This window comes from Alexandromys fortis, unplaced genomic scaffold (assembly GCF_014885135.2).
Source record: "Alexandromys fortis isolate MF-2015 unplaced genomic scaffold, M_Fortis_MF-2015_v1.1 scaffold_106, whole genome shotgun sequence".
Classification (NCBI taxonomy): Eukaryota; Metazoa; Chordata; class Mammalia; order Rodentia; family Cricetidae; genus Alexandromys; species Alexandromys fortis.
This window is the reverse complement of record NW_026067980.1, coordinates 6,251,021-6,268,845: the sequence shown is the minus strand read 5'-3', so window position 1 is coordinate 6,268,845 and position 17,825 is coordinate 6,251,021. Positions and strand designations below refer to the sequence as shown.

At 39.2% G+C, this 17,825-nt stretch overlaps 1 protein-coding gene across 2 annotated transcripts in view; it reads left to right on the top strand.

Annotated features, from left to right (window-relative positions):
* Positions 1-1,307: 1,307 nt before the first annotated feature.
* Dennd6a (DENN domain containing 6A) overlaps positions 1,308-17,825 on the top strand; it is a 42,305-nt gene continuing 25,787 nt past the window's right edge. Inside the window, exons 1-3 of one of the 2 annotated variants that reach the window (XM_050158188.1) lie at positions 1,308-1,497; positions 4,124-4,162; positions 4,259-4,301. The gene's annotated coding sequence lies outside the window, so the exon portion shown is untranslated. Of the gene's footprint in view, positions 1,498-4,123; positions 4,163-4,258; positions 4,302-15,662; positions 15,744-17,825 lie in introns of those variants that run through there. The other variant, XM_050158190.1, reaches the window with a different exon arrangement.

Genomic DNA, 17,825 nt, shown 5'->3' with positions numbered 1-17,825 from the left:
ATATATATATATACATGAATATTTTTCTGAGAATTTTTTCTGTTATCACACTTAGTTCTTATTTTTGTCTTGTCATGTAATCACATCTTTATCTGTTGTAACTCAGAAGAATCATACAGTTAACAGAGCCCATAATATTCTCCTATACTTCAATTTATTTATGTTTGTATATATGTGTGTATGTGTGTGATAAGCATAAGGATAGTCCCATAAAACTGATTGTAGAATTGTTGAAGATAAGTTGTTACAAGTCACTAAATTTGCTAGCATGAGTGAATCCAGCAAACCTTAGATTAACTTAACTGTAATCAGACATTACTTTGTTTTTGAGACAGCCTCTCTGTGCTGTCCATGTTGTCTTGAAATCTATGTATAATCCAGGCTGACTTTAAAATCTTCCTTCCTGAGCTTTTCAAGTCCTGGGGTTACAGGCATTCACCAGTTCCCCCAGCTTGTGCTGAGATTCGCATACACCATGACTTAAATAGAATGCAGTAATAATGGTTTTAGGTGTTATTTCAGCTTTAAAAATTGTGGGTGAAATAATCTGGACATGAAGGAAGCGAGACTGGGTTTACATATTAAATCCTACTGGTGCAGTAGAACGACTTTGAGAGTATCTGCTGGAGCAGAGCTGCTTTTCTTTTCTTTTTTTTTTTTTTTTAAGAATCTACTCTGGGCTAGAGACTGTTCTAAGTTTAAAGACAGGATGGTAAATAAAATAAGACAGTTCTTTTATAAATTTCCATTTGGGGAAAATTAACAATGATTTTTTTGTTTTTATTTTTGTTGTTAAAAGTGACAAAATTTTAGCCCAAGTTGGCATAAGAAAATACAGTTTTGTTTGTTTGTTTATACTGGCCTCAACTAATAGTAGGCAAACACTGTAACTCTCAAGCTGCATCCCCAGTCCTCTTTCCTTTTGTTTAGAGACACATCTCACTCAGTTGCCCAGGCTGACCTTGATCTTTCTCTGCAGTAAAGGCTGGTCTTGAACTTAAAATCCTCCTGCCTTAGCTTCTCAAGTAGTTCTGATTACAGACCTGTGCCTCCAGACCTAGTTGAGAAAACAGTTTATTGATGAATTCTGCTTCAAAATCCATAACTAAGTGTCACGCAGAGCATAATTATATTTATCAGCTAAACAGTGTTGTTAAAAGTTGGTTTTTCCCCATCCTTCTCTTTCTCTGTAGATTGAATAAAATAATATAAAATATGAACAGCAGGAAGAGTTGTTAGAAAACAACACAGTACAGTATATTATCAGTGGAAAATATTTAAAAATATATTTACATACTTGTTTCTTACTTTGAAGCTAAGCATGGGACCCAAAGCCATCCACATGCTGGCAGGTACTCTGAACACCAAGCTGGACTCCAGCTACAGTGGGAAAGGGTTTTGTTGGAAGCAAAGAAGACTGAAGAAATTTGAAAGCAAATTAATTTGAGCTCTGGCCCAGAATTAAATAAGAAAAAGCTCTTAAAATATTAGAAGAAAGTAAGTACTAAACAATTGAAGACCTTGTTTCCTTAATTCCACTGATTTCTGGTCATATTTGTAATAATGTTTTATTTAACAGAACTTTTCATCTCCTTGTTCTTTTTAAAGTTAGCCCTTGTTTTCATGCTACTCTTTTTTTTTTTGAGACAAGTCTCAAGTACCTCAGATGATCTTGAACTTTTATTACCAAGGAAGACTTTGACCTTGACTTTTTGACCTGATCCTCCCATCTCTGTCTCTAGAGTCTGGGTTATAGGCATGTGCCTCTGTGCCAAATTTATGTGGTTCTGGGAATCCAACCCAGTGCTGTTGTGGATTATTCCTTTACACTATGTGAAGATGTGTCACTGTGATCGGTTTAATAAACAGCTAACTGACCAGTAGCTAGGTGGGAGGTATAGGCAGGACAGAGAGAGCTCTGGGAAGAAGAAGGCGGAGACGCCAGGAGACACAGCAAACAGGATGGGCATTATGGAGATGAGGTAATAAAGCCATGAAGCAGGAAATAAATTAATAGAAATAGGTTAATTTAAGTTATAAGTGCTAGTTAGAAACAAGTCTGAGCTATCAGCTGAGCTTTCATAATTAATAAGTCTCCATGTCATTACTGGGGAGCCAGCGGTCCCAGTATAAAAGGCCAACTACCCAGGGTTCCACTCACACTAGAAAAACGTTCTACCAGCTGACAGCTGCCCCCTTTTGACTTTTTAGTGTTGGAATTTGCTCCCTAATACAATTTAAAACAAGTACATATTACTATTAAACTTTACAGTGGTGCTGGGAAATTGAACCCAGGACCTCAAGCAGGCTAAATAAGTGCTCGGCCCCTAACCCCATATAATTTCAAAATATAAACCATGTGGTATAATTTAGGCAATTGGGATTTTTACAATTAAAGAAGGGTAGTCTAATGATGCATGCCTGTAATCCTTGTGTTTGAAGGCTGAGACAGGCAGGTTGCTCTGCATTTGAGGCCAGCTTGGGCCATATCATAAAATTCTCAAAGAACAAAAATACTAAAACAAAACCTCCAAATTCTCAAAACAAAATGAAAAGAAACAGACATGCTAGACATTTGTGAAACCGCACCTGGGAAACAGAGACCAGAAGATGAGGGGGTCACGACCATCTTCAAATAAAACAACAAAAACTCAATTACAAACTGCTTCATATGGAAAAGTTTACAAAGTTCTGAGTCATAATGCCTAGTATATAGGAAATATTAAATTATGGGCCTGTGTGTATATGTGTAGGCTTCTCAGTCTTAGACAGCTTGTTGTGATTCCATTTCAGAACAACAAACAAGAAAGACATGTTGAAGTGTTGAATACTTTCTTAAGGAGATAAGGGTCATTTTTTTTCTTTCTAGGTTTTATTTATTTATTTACTTATTGGGACAGAGTTGTACTTTAACCCGAGCTGCCCTGAAACTTACTCTGCAGCCCAGGGTAGTTTCAGAACCCACCTCAGCCTCATGGGTGTTGTGATTATAAGCTTGTGTCACCACAACATGCTAGGACCTACTTTTTAATCACTCATGGGAGTGGTTGATCTGTAGGATGAATGTCCTTGAGTCTTTTGTTGGCTGTTGCTGGTTCTGGCATCAGCTGCCCTGGCCTAGACCTTCCATTACAGAGGCTAATGCGTAGTTGTTTTCCAGCAGAGGGGTCTGTGGTCACTGCAGGTGCTAAATAGGAAAATACTTAATGAATGGTTATTTAAAGGAATGAGGGGTGTGTGGTTAGGATAGGCTTTATGGTAGAGATTTTTTAAATTTTATGTTATTTTTCCTTTGTTATTTTTCTCTAAATGATGTATAGCATTCATGTAATCAGTTGAAAAGTATTATTTCTTGAACAGGTATGAGTTGAAATATGGATTATGTTTCCTTTACATTTTAAGTTTCAAACAGAAAAAGAGAATGAGTTTAGATTTCAGTCTTAGAGATACTTAGAGGTAATTTTGATGTAACTTTTGGAGCTAATGTAAGTTCTGCTTTGTTCTCCTACCTTCTTTCTTGTTTTGTTACTAAAAACATTTTTATGTTTGAGACAGTCTTGCCATGTTTTCTGGGCTGTCCTTGAATGACCAGTTTCAAGGTACCCACTTGACTCAACCCTGCAAGGAGCTGTGACTATACAATGACACCACAGCATCGACTGTGATTTCTTAAAACCTATTCTGGCCATAGCCAACCAGAACTGCTGTGGGCCAATGCTCTTGTACACTGTAAGGATTTGTCACTCATATTAGTTTAATGAAATGCTGATTGGCCAGTAGCCAGGCAGAAAATATAGGCGGAGCTACCAGATCGAGAGTTCTGGAAAGAGGAAAGGCAGAGTCAGTCACCAGCCAGATGCAGAGGAAGCAAAATGAGAATGCCTCAAAAAAGGTACCAGGCCATGTGACTAAACATAGACAGGAATTATATGTTAATTTAAGTTGTAAGAGCTAGTTAATAATAAGTCTGAGCAATAGGCCAGACAGTTTATAAATAATATAATCCTCTGTATGTTTCTTGGGGACTGAATGGCTAAAGAACTGGGTGAGACAGAAACTTCCATCCACACAGAACTTTAGAAGTACCGTTGTATGTTAACATAATGTAACATTTTTCTTCCAGGTAATTTATCCCCAACATTCCAAACTTACGGATAAAGAAGTAAGTAACTATGTTTTTCTGTGTAGTCTACTATTATTTTTTTTTTGGTTGGGGTGTGTGTATGCCAGCATTTATAGCTCTTGTTTTCTTTTTCAGAAAACCAACATTTGCTATTTGTCTTTTCCAGACTCAAATTCAGGTAACTATTTATCATGTATAGTTCTCTTGAATCTTGTACTAATATGGATGATAGTCTTCACATACGACAAGTAATAAATATGGCACATTGGAATGCATGCTCAGTTTTAGCTCAACATATCTATGATTTGAGTTTTTGTTTAATGATGCCATGTCCTGTCATTGTTGGTTTCACTTTTTTCAGCTGTTAAGGTAACTGTTAAAGCATGATGAGATAAAACAGAAAGAACAATAAATTCTTTTTTTTTTTTTTTGAGACAGGGTTTTTCTTTAAATATTTATTTATTTATTAGGTATACAATATTCTGTCTGTATGCCTGAAGGCCACAAGAGGGCGCCAGACCTCTTTACAGATGGTTGTGAGCCACCATGTGGTTGCTGGGAATTGAACTCAGGACCTTTGGAAGAGCAGGCGATGCTCTTAACCACTGAGCCATCTCTCCAGCCCCAATAAATTCTTAAAATAAAGATTAGATTGTATATTTGGGAACTGTATAGGTTTTTTATTTTTTCAGTTCAGAACTTAGGAATTTACTGCAAATGCAGTAAAAAAAAATTATTCATGTATATCTGAATGTGGGTTTGTGCACATGAGTGCAGTGCTCTCGGGGCCCAGAAGAGGTCAGCAGACCCTAGAGCTGGAGCTGGAGGCAGTTATGAGCCACTTTGGGTCTCTAGAAGAGCAGTAAACACTCTTAACTACCGAGTGATCTTTCTGGCTCCAAATTTTCTAAAAATTCACAAATCAGCAGCGATATAGTTGTGACATACTCCCATCAATTTGTTGCAGCTGTTTTTATTATGAGTTGAAATAAAATGGTGAAGTAGTGTTTAGTTTCTAGACTAGGCAAAGATACCATTTGCCTGTCATTAAGCTTGCATTCTCTGGTTCCTATGAGCTGTACTTGTGTGGTCCTTACCATTGACTTCTCTCAGGCTACCTCTGTTTTTTACTTTCTAAACAGCTTCGTAGACTTAAAGTGACAGAACACTCAGCCCCTCAGGCTGCACACAGAACCCTTAAGACAGAATTCCTCCAGTTTTCTTTTCTTTTGTGGTTATTTCTAATGTCCTGACAATTTAGGCCAGTTAATTTGATTTGGGAGATTTGACAGATTACTATTAATTTTCTGCTGGGTGGTGGTGGCGCACGCCTTTAATCCCAGCACTCGGGAGGCAGAGGCAGGCGGATCTCTGTGAGTTTGAGGCCAGCCTGGTCTACAAGAGCTAGTGCCAGGACAGGCTCCAAAGCTATAGAGAAACCCTGTCTCGAAAAACTTAAAAAAAATACTATTAATTTTTTTCTGTACAAATGCTTGCAGTTTTGTTTTGGTTTTCCTCTTATTTATGCTGAGCTCTGCCTTGGTAAGAGATGTGAAAGAAAACTAGTGTTTTAGTAAATAGATATTGCTCTTGGTTAAGTCTAGACGGTCTGCTGCCCTGATCTGAACTGATTAAAACTTACAGTAGTTTTCGTTCATAATGATATTGTGACAGAGAAGTTGTCTGAATCTAACCTTATTTCATTTAAGATTTTCCCAGTTGGTTGTGTACTATTCTCTCAATCTAGAACTGGCTGTCATAGGTCTCTTATTCCTCCTCCTCCTCCTCCTCCTCCTCCTCCTCCTCCTCCTCCTCCTCCTCCTCCTCCTCTCTCTCTCTGTCTCTCTGTGTGTGTATGTGTGTGTGCATGTGTGTAATGTGTGATGTGTGTAGTTGCACATGCTATGGAAGGCATGGTTAGAGGGCAACTTCATAGAATTGATTCTCTCTTACCATTTAAGTGGGTTCCTTCCACAGGTCAGTCTCAGGTTTCCCAGCTTGTGCAGCAAGTACCTTTACGATCTGAGCCATTTTGCTGTCTCAAGATTCTTACCTCTTGCTAGAGATGGCATTCACTTTAATCAGTATAAACAATCTTAGCTAAATAATATTTAACTTGTGTATGTATATATATACCTTCCCACAGTTTACTACTTCTAGAAGGCCAAACTGTTTAATGTATCAGAATTTAATTTCTGTTAAAATTTTATGTAAGCTCCCAGATCTAACTTCCATTGGAGTGTCAACCTTTTCTGTAAGGCTTTCAGAAATGTAAAATAAGTCTTTTCTTCTCTTTTTTTTTTTAAAAAAATTTATTTATTTATGTATGTATGTATGTATGTATGTATTTATTTATTATGTATGTAATAGTCTGTCTGTATGTATGCCTGCAGTCCAGAAGAGGGCACCAGACCCCATTACAGATGGTTGTGAGCCACCATGTGGTTGCTGGGAATTGAACTCAGGACCTTTGGAAGAGCAAGCAATGCTCTTAACCTCTAAGCCATCTCTCCAGCCTTAAAATAAGTCTTTTCTATCATCCCCTCCCCCCACCAGTTTTTCAAGACAGGGTGTCTCTCAATAGGCCTGGCTGCCCTGGAACTCGCTTTGTAGACCATGCTGTACTCAAATACAGAGCGTCGCCTGGCTCAGCTTAACAAGTGCTAGGATGAAAGGCTTACCACCAGGCCCAGCTAAAGCTTTTCTGTTGTTAATATTTTATTGTTCAGCTTGATGCACAGAACCTAGCCCCTGAAATACAGAGACTAGAAGAAAAACTTCCCTTCTCTTCCAAACATCAATGCTAAAAAGCAGTGTTAATAATTCCATGGTACTTTGGCAGCCTTTAAAATTTTTTTAATTCATTTATTTTATTTATTTATAGTATTGGGGGTTGAACCTTGTGCATGCCCAGGCAACAATTTTACAACCAAGCTACTTGATAGGCTTGTTTTGTTTTGTTTTATTTGGTTGGTTTGGTTTTGGGTTTATTTGGGCTAGGGTTTCACTATATAACTCTGGCTGTCCTGGAACTCTCTACTAGATCAAGCTGGCCTTGAACTCACAGAGACCCACCTGACTCTGCCTCCCAAGTGTAGGGATTAAAGGTGTGCACCACTATACCTGGCACTTGATAGCCTTTTTGATAACATTTAATAGTATCTGTGTGTATCATTTTTTTTGGTAAGTTTAGACTCAAGTGTAAATCTATATAATTAAAAATTTTAATATTTTAAGCATATGAATGACCTACAGATTTTTAAATATTTTCTTAATAAGCAACCCATCAAATGAAGTATAGTTTATTTTACCCAAAGCATGGTTGAAACATATAAGTGAAATTGTCAAATGGTATTCAAAGCAGCTTCATATATATATGTTATGTGTGTGTGTGTGTGTATATATATATATATATGATTTTTTTTGAGCTCTACATTTTTCTCTGCTCCCCTCCCTGCCTCTCCCTTCCCCTTCAACACTCTCCCAAGGTCCAAATGTTCTCAATTTACTCAGGTGATCTTGCCTTTTTCTACTTCCCATGTAGATTAGATCCATGTATGTCTCTCTTAGAGTTCTCATTGTTATTTAGGTTTTCTGGGATTATGATTTGTAGGCCGATTTTCTTTGCCTTATGTTTAAAAATCACTTATGAGTGAGTACATATGATAAATGTCTTTCTGGCTTTGGGTTGAACATTTCCTTAAGTGTCTTTCAGCCATTTTAGATTCCTCTGTTGAGAGTTCTTTGTTTAGGTCTATACTACACTTTTTTATTAGATTGTTTTTTTGATGACAATTTTTTTGAGTTCTTTGTGTATTTTGGAGATGAGACCTCCGTCTGATGTGGGGTTAGTGAAGATCTTTTCCCATTCTGTAGGCTGTTGTTTTGTCTTGTTGACTGTGTCCTTTGCTTCACAGAAGCTTTTCAGTTTTAAGAGGTTCCATTTATTAATTGTTTCTCTGTCTGTGCTACTGGGCTTATATTTAGGAAGTGGTCTCCTGTGCCAACATGTTCAAGTGTACTTCCCACTTTTTCTTCTGAGATTCAGGGTGGCTGGCTTTATGTTGAGGTCTTTGATTCATTTGGACTTGAGTTTTGTACATGGTGATAGATATGGATCTATTTGCATTCTTCTACATGTTGATATCCAGTTATGCCATTTGGCATAAGAAATATGCTTTCTTTTTTTTCATTTGATATTTTTTGCTTCCTTGTCAAAAATCAGGTGTTCGAAGGTGTGGATTGATATCTGGGTTATCGATTCAGTTCCATTGGTTCTCCTGTCGGTTCTTATGCCAATACCAGGCTGTTTTCAGTACTGTAACTCCGTAGTAGAGTTTGAAGTTAGGGATTGTGATGCCTCCAGAAGTTCTTTTATTGTACAGGATTGTTTTGGCTATCCTGGGTTTTTTGCTTTTCCATATGAAGTTGGGTACTCTTCTTTCAAGGTCTTTGAAGAATTTTGCTGGGCATTGCATTGAATCTGTAGATTGCTTTTGGTAAGATTATCATTTTTACTGTGTTAATTCTACCTACCCAAGAACATGGGAGATCTTTCCACTTTCTGATATGTTCTTCAATTTCTTTCTTCAAAGATTTAAAGTTCTCATCATACAAGTCTTCCACTTGTTTGGTCAGAGTTACTCCGAGATATTTTATGCTATTTGTGGCTATTGTGAAGGGTGTTGATTCTCTGATTTCTTCCACAGCCCTTTTATCATCTGTGTACAGAAGGGCTACTGATTTTTTTTGAGTCAATCTTATATCCTGCTACATTACTGAAAATGTTTATGAGTTGTAGAAGTTCCTTGGTAGAATTTTTGGGGTCGCTTATGTAAACTGTCATATCATCAGCAAACAGTGAGAGTTCTTTTCCGACTTATATCATTTGGTCTCTTTTTGGTGTCTTATTGCTTTAGCTAGGACCTCAAAAACTATATTGAATAGATATGAAGAGAGTGGACAGCCTTGTCTTGTTCCTGATTTTAGTGGGACTCCTCTTTGAATTTCTCTCCATTTAGTTTGATGTTGGCTGTTGGCTTACTGTATATTGCCTTTATTATGTTTAGGTATGTTGAAGGCAGCATCTTGATAGTCTAATGAGCATGCTCTAGAGAGCATCTCAGAGCCCAGAGCTCATGGTGGTTATCCAAACCACTGTTTTTCCTCTGTGTCTTGTAAATGGAAGTTATAATTACTGCTCCAACTTTGAGATTGATTTAAAATTTCCAGAATAGCTTTTATTTACTGTGGAAGGAAATCTTGGCACAGCAGAGCAGACTTTAGGAATGAATCATAAATCAAGATTTCCTTTCCATGATACACCCCCACTCAAATAAAAAGGTAGAATAACAATTTAGACTGTATGAAAACCACAGAAGGAAATACTTTTACAGTTCACAGTGAAACAGTTCACCAATTCTCTAACTCTCCCTTCATGTAAACCTTAGATCTTCATGATTTTAGAAAAAAAAATACTTGGTTTGTTTTTGCGTTTTGAATGCATTTTGTCTGAGTATGAATTTAAAGTGTGCTTGCCCCCATCTACACACCAGACTGTCCGTCATTATTTACTATTATCGCCATCTGGATGTAGATGTTCCTCAAACTCAGCTTGATGTGGGAATGGTTTCTTATTAATAAAGAAACTGCCTTGGCCCATTTTATTGGATAGAAAATTAGGTAGGCGGAGTATACAGAAGAGAATTCTGGGAGAAAGAAGGTTAGAAGAAGAGTCGCCATGATTCTCCCGCTCCAGACAGATGCAGGTTAAGATCCTCCCTGGTAAGCCAGCTCGTGGGCTACACAGAATATTAGAAATGGGTTAGAACAATATGTTAGAGCTAGCCAATAAGAAGCTGGAACTAGCCGGGCCAGGCAGTGTTTGAAAGAATACAGTTTCTGTGTAATTATTTCGGGCATAAGCTAGCCATGCGGGCGGCCGGGTGCCGGGGACACAGCCCCGCCGCTCCTATTTCAACATCAGCTATACTCAAGGACAGGAGTCTGTATTTAATACGTGTCAAGGAAGAAAATTTAGTCTCAGAGAGAATTTTAAGTAGTGATGAATTCAAGGAAGACACAGTCCTCGTTGTGGGTAGACTTGGCTTGCAGACACTGTTTGTGTTAAGGAGCACGGACACTGCACTGTATGGTACACTCCTTAAATTGCCTGTACTGAAGGACCTGTTGTTTTGGTGAACTAATACTTCTGTGAAATGTAAGGGAAACAAAATATTAGAAAATAGAAATTTAAAAATATTAGTAAAACAAAATAAAACTAAATTTGTTACACTAGTGTCAGACTGCTAGAAAAGCTTTTAAGTGTATCCAACTTATGTACTTATAAGTTTATGGATTTGTGTTAATGTAGAGGTTACACCAAACACTAAACTTATACACTACAGTCCTATACTTCACTTCTAAACTCATACACTACAGTCCTATACTTTACTTCTAAACTTATACACTTAAAGTTCTATATTTTTATGCTTTTTAAAAGTTATTCATTTTTATTTTATGTGCATTGGTGTTTTGCCTAAATGTATGTTATATGAAGATGTAGGATCCCCTGGAATGGAGTTACAGACAGTTGTGAGCTGCCATATGGGTACTGAGAATTGATCCCAGGTCCTCTGGAAGAGTAACCAGTGTTCTTAACCACTGAGCCATCTCTCCAGACCCCTTCTACATTTCTTAACTTCTACACTTTTAAACTAATACACTTCTGCATTTAGATACCTTTATACTTGTATACTTTTATACTTTTGCACTGTACACGTCTGTACCCTCACACTTCTGTACTTCTGCATTTGTACACTTCTGTACTTGCACACGTCTATACTTCTGCATTTGTAAACTTCTGTATTTTCACACGTCTATACTTCTGCATTTGTACACTTCTGTACTTGCACACTTCTGTACTTCTGCATTTGTACACTTCTGTACTTGCACACTTCTGTACTTCTGCATTTGTACACTTCTGTACTTGCACACGTCTATACTTCTGCATTTGTACACTTCTGTACTTGTACACGTCTACATTTCTTCCATACTTGTACACCTAGAAACTTAAGAGGCTCTGCTCTGAAACACTGTCTCTGAGCAGTTCCATCTCAGCTGCCCTAACGACAGAAGGGTGAATGACTGCAAAGACCTCAGGGCCACAGAGTAGAGCCTTTATCTTCTTCTTTCTTGTTTGTTGTTGTTCATGGTCTTCTGATGCAGCACAGACTGGCCTGGAAACTTGATGATAGTCTCTCCATCTCCCTAGTTCTGGGGTTATAGACGTGCACCTCTGAGCCTTGCAAGGAGCTAGCCTTGAAGTTTTATCTTAGTCATATGTATCCTGACACATGCCATATTCATATGTTTGTGATATTGTAGAAATAATCTTTTAAAGTTGTCTGTTAACATCAGGAAAAATATTTTTTTTCTTAAATCTTTGAGAGACTGTTATAAGAAATTTGTCTGAGCCAGGCAATGATGGCGCATGTCTTTAATTCCAGCACTCAGGGAGACAGAGTAGGCGGATCTCTGTGAGTTTGAGGCTAGCCTGGTCTACAGAGCGGGTTCCAGGACAGCCAGAGATACACAGAGAAACCCTGTCTCGAAAAAAAAAAAAGAATAATAATAAGTTTTTCTGTTTGTCTTTAACTCTGCCATCTCAGGGTATGGCATGGGTAAAAGAAGCTTTAAAAACATCCTAGAGTAATCTTAAAATGGAAGGAGGTCTTCCTGCCATCTCCCTGACCTTCATATAAGAAGAGCCATGACTGGACGGACTGCTACTTTTTGAATGGGCAATTTGGCCAGAGACCAGTGAATGGAACAACTCTGACCTGAAGAGCTTTGCTTTTGAGAGAGGCTTTTGTTAACTGAAGAAAAGCAGTTTCAATATCTGTCCTGATTGTCAGTGAAATAACACTAAAGAACAGTAGTGCTGGGGCTGGGTCGGTGGATCAGCAGTTAGGAGCCCTGGCTACTCTTGTAAAAGACCCAAGTCCTGTTTGGAGCACCCCTGTGGTGGTTAACAACTATTTGTAACTCAAGTTTAAAGAGGATCTAAGCCAGGCGGTGGTGGCGCACGCCTTTAATCCCAGCACTTGGGATGCAGAAGCAGGCGGATCTCTGTGAGTTTGAGTCCAGCCTGGTTTACAAGAGCTAGTTCCAGGGCAGCCAGGACTGTTACACAGAGAAGCCATGTCTCATAAAAAGGGAGGGGGAGGATCTGATGCCCTCTTCTAGCCTCTGTGGTACACATACATACATGCAGGCTGACACTCATACACATACAATTGAAATAAATCAATCTTAACAAGAGCTTGGGGCTAAGGAGATGACTCAGTCTGTAAAGGCCTTGCATGTCCACACATACTTCAATTCACTTAACATGCAATTCACTTATAAAATGCATAGTTCTGTATGGTGGAATAGCTCCCTCATGACTACAGACAGAAAGCAGAGAGTCCAGCAGAAGGAAGCTGGATGTAAAGGTGTCCTCAAGGACTTGCCCCGGTGACCTGCTTCTTCCATCTAGGCTCTACCTTCTAACGTTTTCAGAACCTCCCCAAATAGTGCCGTTCACTGGGGACATGCCTTTTGTAGGATCACTTCATACTCAAGCTAGCGTTTTCTAAAGAGAAAATATGAGGCATTGGTATACACGCTTGTTTAACTAAAACACTACTAGAGCGCATCACAGAATATGTAGGTCCAGATGTATTGTACATACTTGTAATCCTAGCACTCAGGAGACTGAGGCAGGAGGATTTTGAGTTTGACACCAGCCTTGGCTGCGTACTGAGTTCCAGACCAGCCTGAAAACCATAGCAGGACTTAGTTTGAAAACAGAGAAACTCAGTTCCTTTCACGTCTTTTCTCCAATAGCAAAGAATATTAGTGCCTATAATTGCCACTAGGGATACTTACCTAATTTGGCTTTTGAGAAGGTTGAACAGTTGTGAGGTTTATGCTTCCTGTTTAGAATGTCATATAAGGAAAATAAAAAGTAGTAAGTAACATGTGTAATTGTAGAAATATTGAACATTATATTAATTCTAATGTATTACTTGGGAAAAATCTAAGTGATATTACTGCAAGTATTTAGATTTTAATATAATTTTAAAAACTATTACTGTGTGTATGTGTGCACATACACACATGTTGGTACACATGTGCCACTGAGCTGCCATCCATGGATGGAGGCCAGAGGACAGTTGTCAGAGGTCAGTTCTCTGCTTCATCTGTGTGTGTGGAAATTGAGCGCCGTTTGTTCCCAGGCTTGAGTAGAAAGCACTTTTACTTGCCAAGTCATCTCACTAGTTCAGCCATTTCACCAGCTCATGTGTGTTTTAAGAACCTAGTTTTTAAAGTTTAATCATTTCTTAAAAGTAATTATTGCTTGATGAGTTTAATTAAAAATTGCATTTTAAGAGGCTTGCTGAAATGATTAAAGTTGAAATTGTTAATTCAGATGATTAAGATGCTAAGTTGATTACTTGGACTCTTACTGAGTCTTGTATATTATGAGTTTTTTGTTGTTTGTTTGTTTTTGTTTTTCGAGACAGGATTTCTCTGTGTAGCTTTGGAGTCTGTCCTGGAACTTGCTCAATAGACCAGGCTTACCTTGAATTCACAGAGATCTGCCTGCCTCTAACTCCCGAGTGCTGGGATTAAAATCATTCACCACCACCTCCTGGCTGTATGTTATGTATTTTTAAAGGAGCCTCCCGTTGTGAAATAGAAAACATTACAGGACCAATTGCCAGCACCTGTCTCCTCCTCAAGCCTCTTCTGTCTCACCTGCTCCCTCCTCCAAGTATACCCACTTATATTTTATTATTACTGTTTTTTCCTCACTGGGTCCTGTATCCCCAAACACTACAGCTTTGTCTGCTTTTATGTATTTAGAAACTGAGTCTGTAGTCTACTGGAGGTCGTGCTTACCTAGCATCAAGAGTTCCTATGTTCACTGCGCTGCAATTCATAAAACTGGCCTGATGGCATCACTGTAATCTCAGCACTGGGGAGGCAGGGACCCGAAGACCAGGACTTCAAGACTGCATAGCAGGTTTGAGGCCAGGCTTAGCCACGCGATACCCTATTTCAAAAAGATTTTTAAACATTTTATATACATGGATATGGTAGCACATACCTTTAATCCCAGCACTTGGGAGGCAGAGGCGGGCAGATTGTTGAGTTCTTGTTTACATAGCCTTGTTTATGTAGAGTTCAGACCATCCACATAGTGAGAACCTGTCTCAAAACAGAAGCTAGTATAGACTAGATTTGAACAAAAGGTGTGTTTTGTGTGTGTGTGCACGTGCTGATGTGTGAGTGCTTGTGTGTTTAGCTTTATTAGTTTATATTTGTGAGACGATATACGTAGGCAAATTAAAACAGTGAATGACACTGGAAAATGAAGCAGGAAAAACTGCAGAAACAATTAAGAATTAAGCTGTGCATTTTTCCTCTAACTGAGCAAGTTCAGAATTTATTTTGTTTGTGTTTCCGAGGCACAGTCTCATTCTGTAGCTCTCACTGTTCTAGAGCTCACTCTGTAGACCAGACCTCAGCCCCCAGAGATCCGCCTGCCTCTGCTCCCAAGTACTAGGATTAAAGGCGTGCTCCGCCACACCTGGGTAAATCCTAGAATTTCTAAGCTGTCTTTTTCTTCTTCTCTTAGACATGAAGAAATGTGTTTAAGTTACTTGTAAAGTTCTTTCACTCTGATATTGACGAAACTGTTTAAACGGCACCCTGAGCCATCCTGACTGGCTTTTCCTTTCTTTTTTTCATTAGGTTGTCTTGGAGATACCCAGTTTTGTTTCCGATTCCGACAGTCTTCTGGGAGGAGGGTGTCACTGCATTGTCTTCTCGATCAGTTTGACAAAGATTTACCCGTTTACTTAAAGGTTGGAAAAGTGGCCATGTGAGAGGGAGCATTAGCGCTTGTTGCTTTAGAGCTAGTACACTCAGTCACCTTTGATGACATTTTATTGTTGTTTGCCTTTGGGGGTGCTTATTGTCTATCTGGGTTTCTCAGAGAAAGTCCGAATGCTAAGGACTCAGTGTGCGAGTGGGATTGATTGTGAAGTTCCTGTTCTGGAAACGATGCCGTTGTGAATTGTGATCTGAGACGTGCAGGTGGAGTGGCTTTGTGCAGTAAATATCATCATCCTTTCCCTGTGCCGGCACCTCAGATTTTATTACTGTATTTACTGAAACAGTGTACACTGGGAACACTGAATTTGGTGTTTTTCTGATTTCAGTTTGCAAGTCTAGATAGGAACAGAACATAAGCTGACGGCTTCCTGGGGAAATCCCGCCCCTAGTTCTCAGGCTGCAGTTTAATCTTGGGCAAGTCGAGGGCTGCTATCTTCTCCTGATTTTTGTTTGTTGGTAGGAAGGTCTGACTGGCTTTTGTGCATTTCTCATATACTAACTTGGGTTATTAAGGAAGTCCACTGTTACTGTTAAAGGATAACTACATATATATGTACATACACACATACAATTTTTGTCTCTTTTTTCATAGAAAGATCCTGCATATTTTTATGGATATGTGTATTTCCGACAAGTTCGCGATAAAACTCTTAAAAGAGGCTACTTTCAGAAGGTAATTTTTAGATGAACTATTAATATTTTTAGTTGTGATTAGAAAAGGTGAGCACTGGACTTAAAGGTGTCTGCCCGTGGTCTGAACACTTGGGAGGCAGAGACAGAAGAAGCAGGAATTTGAGGCCAGCCTAAGCTCCATGAGAGCCTGTCTCAGTTTTCCACTCTAAAGTAGAAATGGTTAGAGAGCTCTTATGTTTCACTTGTGCTTTTTAGATTATAGGCACCTATCTTATTATTCATTTTTTTAAGACAGGGTCTGCCCATATATGTAACTCTGGTTGTTCTAGAACTGGAACTTGCTCTGTAGATCTGGCCAGCCTCACTGTATTCACAGAAATCCACCTGCCTCTGCCTTCTGTGTGCTGAGATTAAAGATTAAAGGTGCCACATGTTTTGTAATTTTTAACTGTTAAATTGTTACTATCTCTGTGCTGGCCTTCTGATAAACTGTAGTGTTTCAGTTAATACCTGGGAGAGTTCTGTGTATTGACACTGGAGAATAAGGGAGAAAAATAAACAAGTTGTAATATTCTGTTGTATCAGGAAATCTCTCTACGGCACACCACGAACAAAGAGCAAAACTGCGTTAAGCTCTGTTTTTTCTCTGTTTAAAAATTTTAAGTGGATTTAGCCCCACGTTGGGCTCCGCTCTGTTGTAGTAGGCGCGGCGAGGCTGCGTCCCCGGCACCCCGCCGCCCGCATGGCTAGCTTATGCCCTGAAATAATTACACAGAAACTGTATTCTTTTAAACTCTGCCTGGCCCATTAGTTCCAGTCTCCCATTGGCTAGCTCCCACATATTGATCTAACCCATTTTTAATAATCTGCGTAGCCCATGAGATGGCTCACCAGGGAAGATCTTAACCTGCGCCTGTCTCGAGTGGGAGAATCATGGCGACTCCTCGACTAAGCTTCTTTCTCCCAGCATTCTGTTCTGTTTACTCCACCCACCTAAGGGTTGGCCTATCAAGGGGCCTAGGCAGTTTCTTTATTAATAAGAAATCACTCCCACATCAATATTCTTAACCATCCCCCCCCCCCCGTGAAAACCTGCACTGCAGTTTTTGTTTTCTTCTTTTTATCCCGAGTCAGTGAATAAAGTTAGCAACATCTTCGCCATTCTTACTTCCAATCTAAATGTATTGTCTTTTTCATAAATTAGAGGAAAATGAATCAGTCCTGCCTAATGTGAGCTGTTAGGACATGCCTTCTCCATCTGTAGCCAGGACATTCAGCGCCCATTAGCTGGTGCTGCACAGAAAGGGAGAAGGTAGTTAAGCTGAGACGGCTCAGCTGGTAAGGGTGATTCTGCTGTTGCAGAGGCTGCCCTTCACTTCCCAGCAACCACATTGGACAGCTTACAGCCATCTATAACTCCAGCTCCAGGGGATCGGAAGCCTTCTTCTGGGCACTGTGGACACATATACCCATAAATAAAAGTAAATTTTTTTTGTTTGTTTTTCAAGACAGGGTTTCTCTGTACCTTTGGAGCCTGTCCTGGAACTAGCTCTTGTAGCCCAGGTTGGCCTCGAACTCAAAGAAATCCGCCTGCCTCTGCCTCCCAAGTGCTGGGATTAAAGGCGTGCGCCACCACCACCTGGCTAAAAGTAAAATCTTAAAATAAATAAAATTAGCATCTTTCAAGGGAAAAACTACATGTAAAAGTCAGTGTGTTTGTATCTAAAGTGATCATAATGAAAGTTGCAGTGTTTAGGGATTAACACAACTGAACTGTAGAACTCACAGCCATGGGGATCTGAACCAAGCATCACAGTTTGTTGTTCCCTTAGATGTCATGTGGCTATTTTAGTTTTTTTTTTTTTTGATGCTGCTATGTTGTAGACAGTTGGTAGGCATCTTAATTTGTTTCTGTTGCTGTGATAAATACCCTGACCCAAACAACCTAGGGGAGAATGCAGCTGATGTTAGCCCTACTTCTGGGGTGTAGTCCACCTTTGTAGAGAGATCACAGTGGCAATAGCTTCAGATACTGATGACTTGGACCCATGTGATTGTGCCCATAGCATGCTCAGCCTGTTCTTTTCACTCTTAGTTCAGGATCCCCTGCCTAAAGAATGGT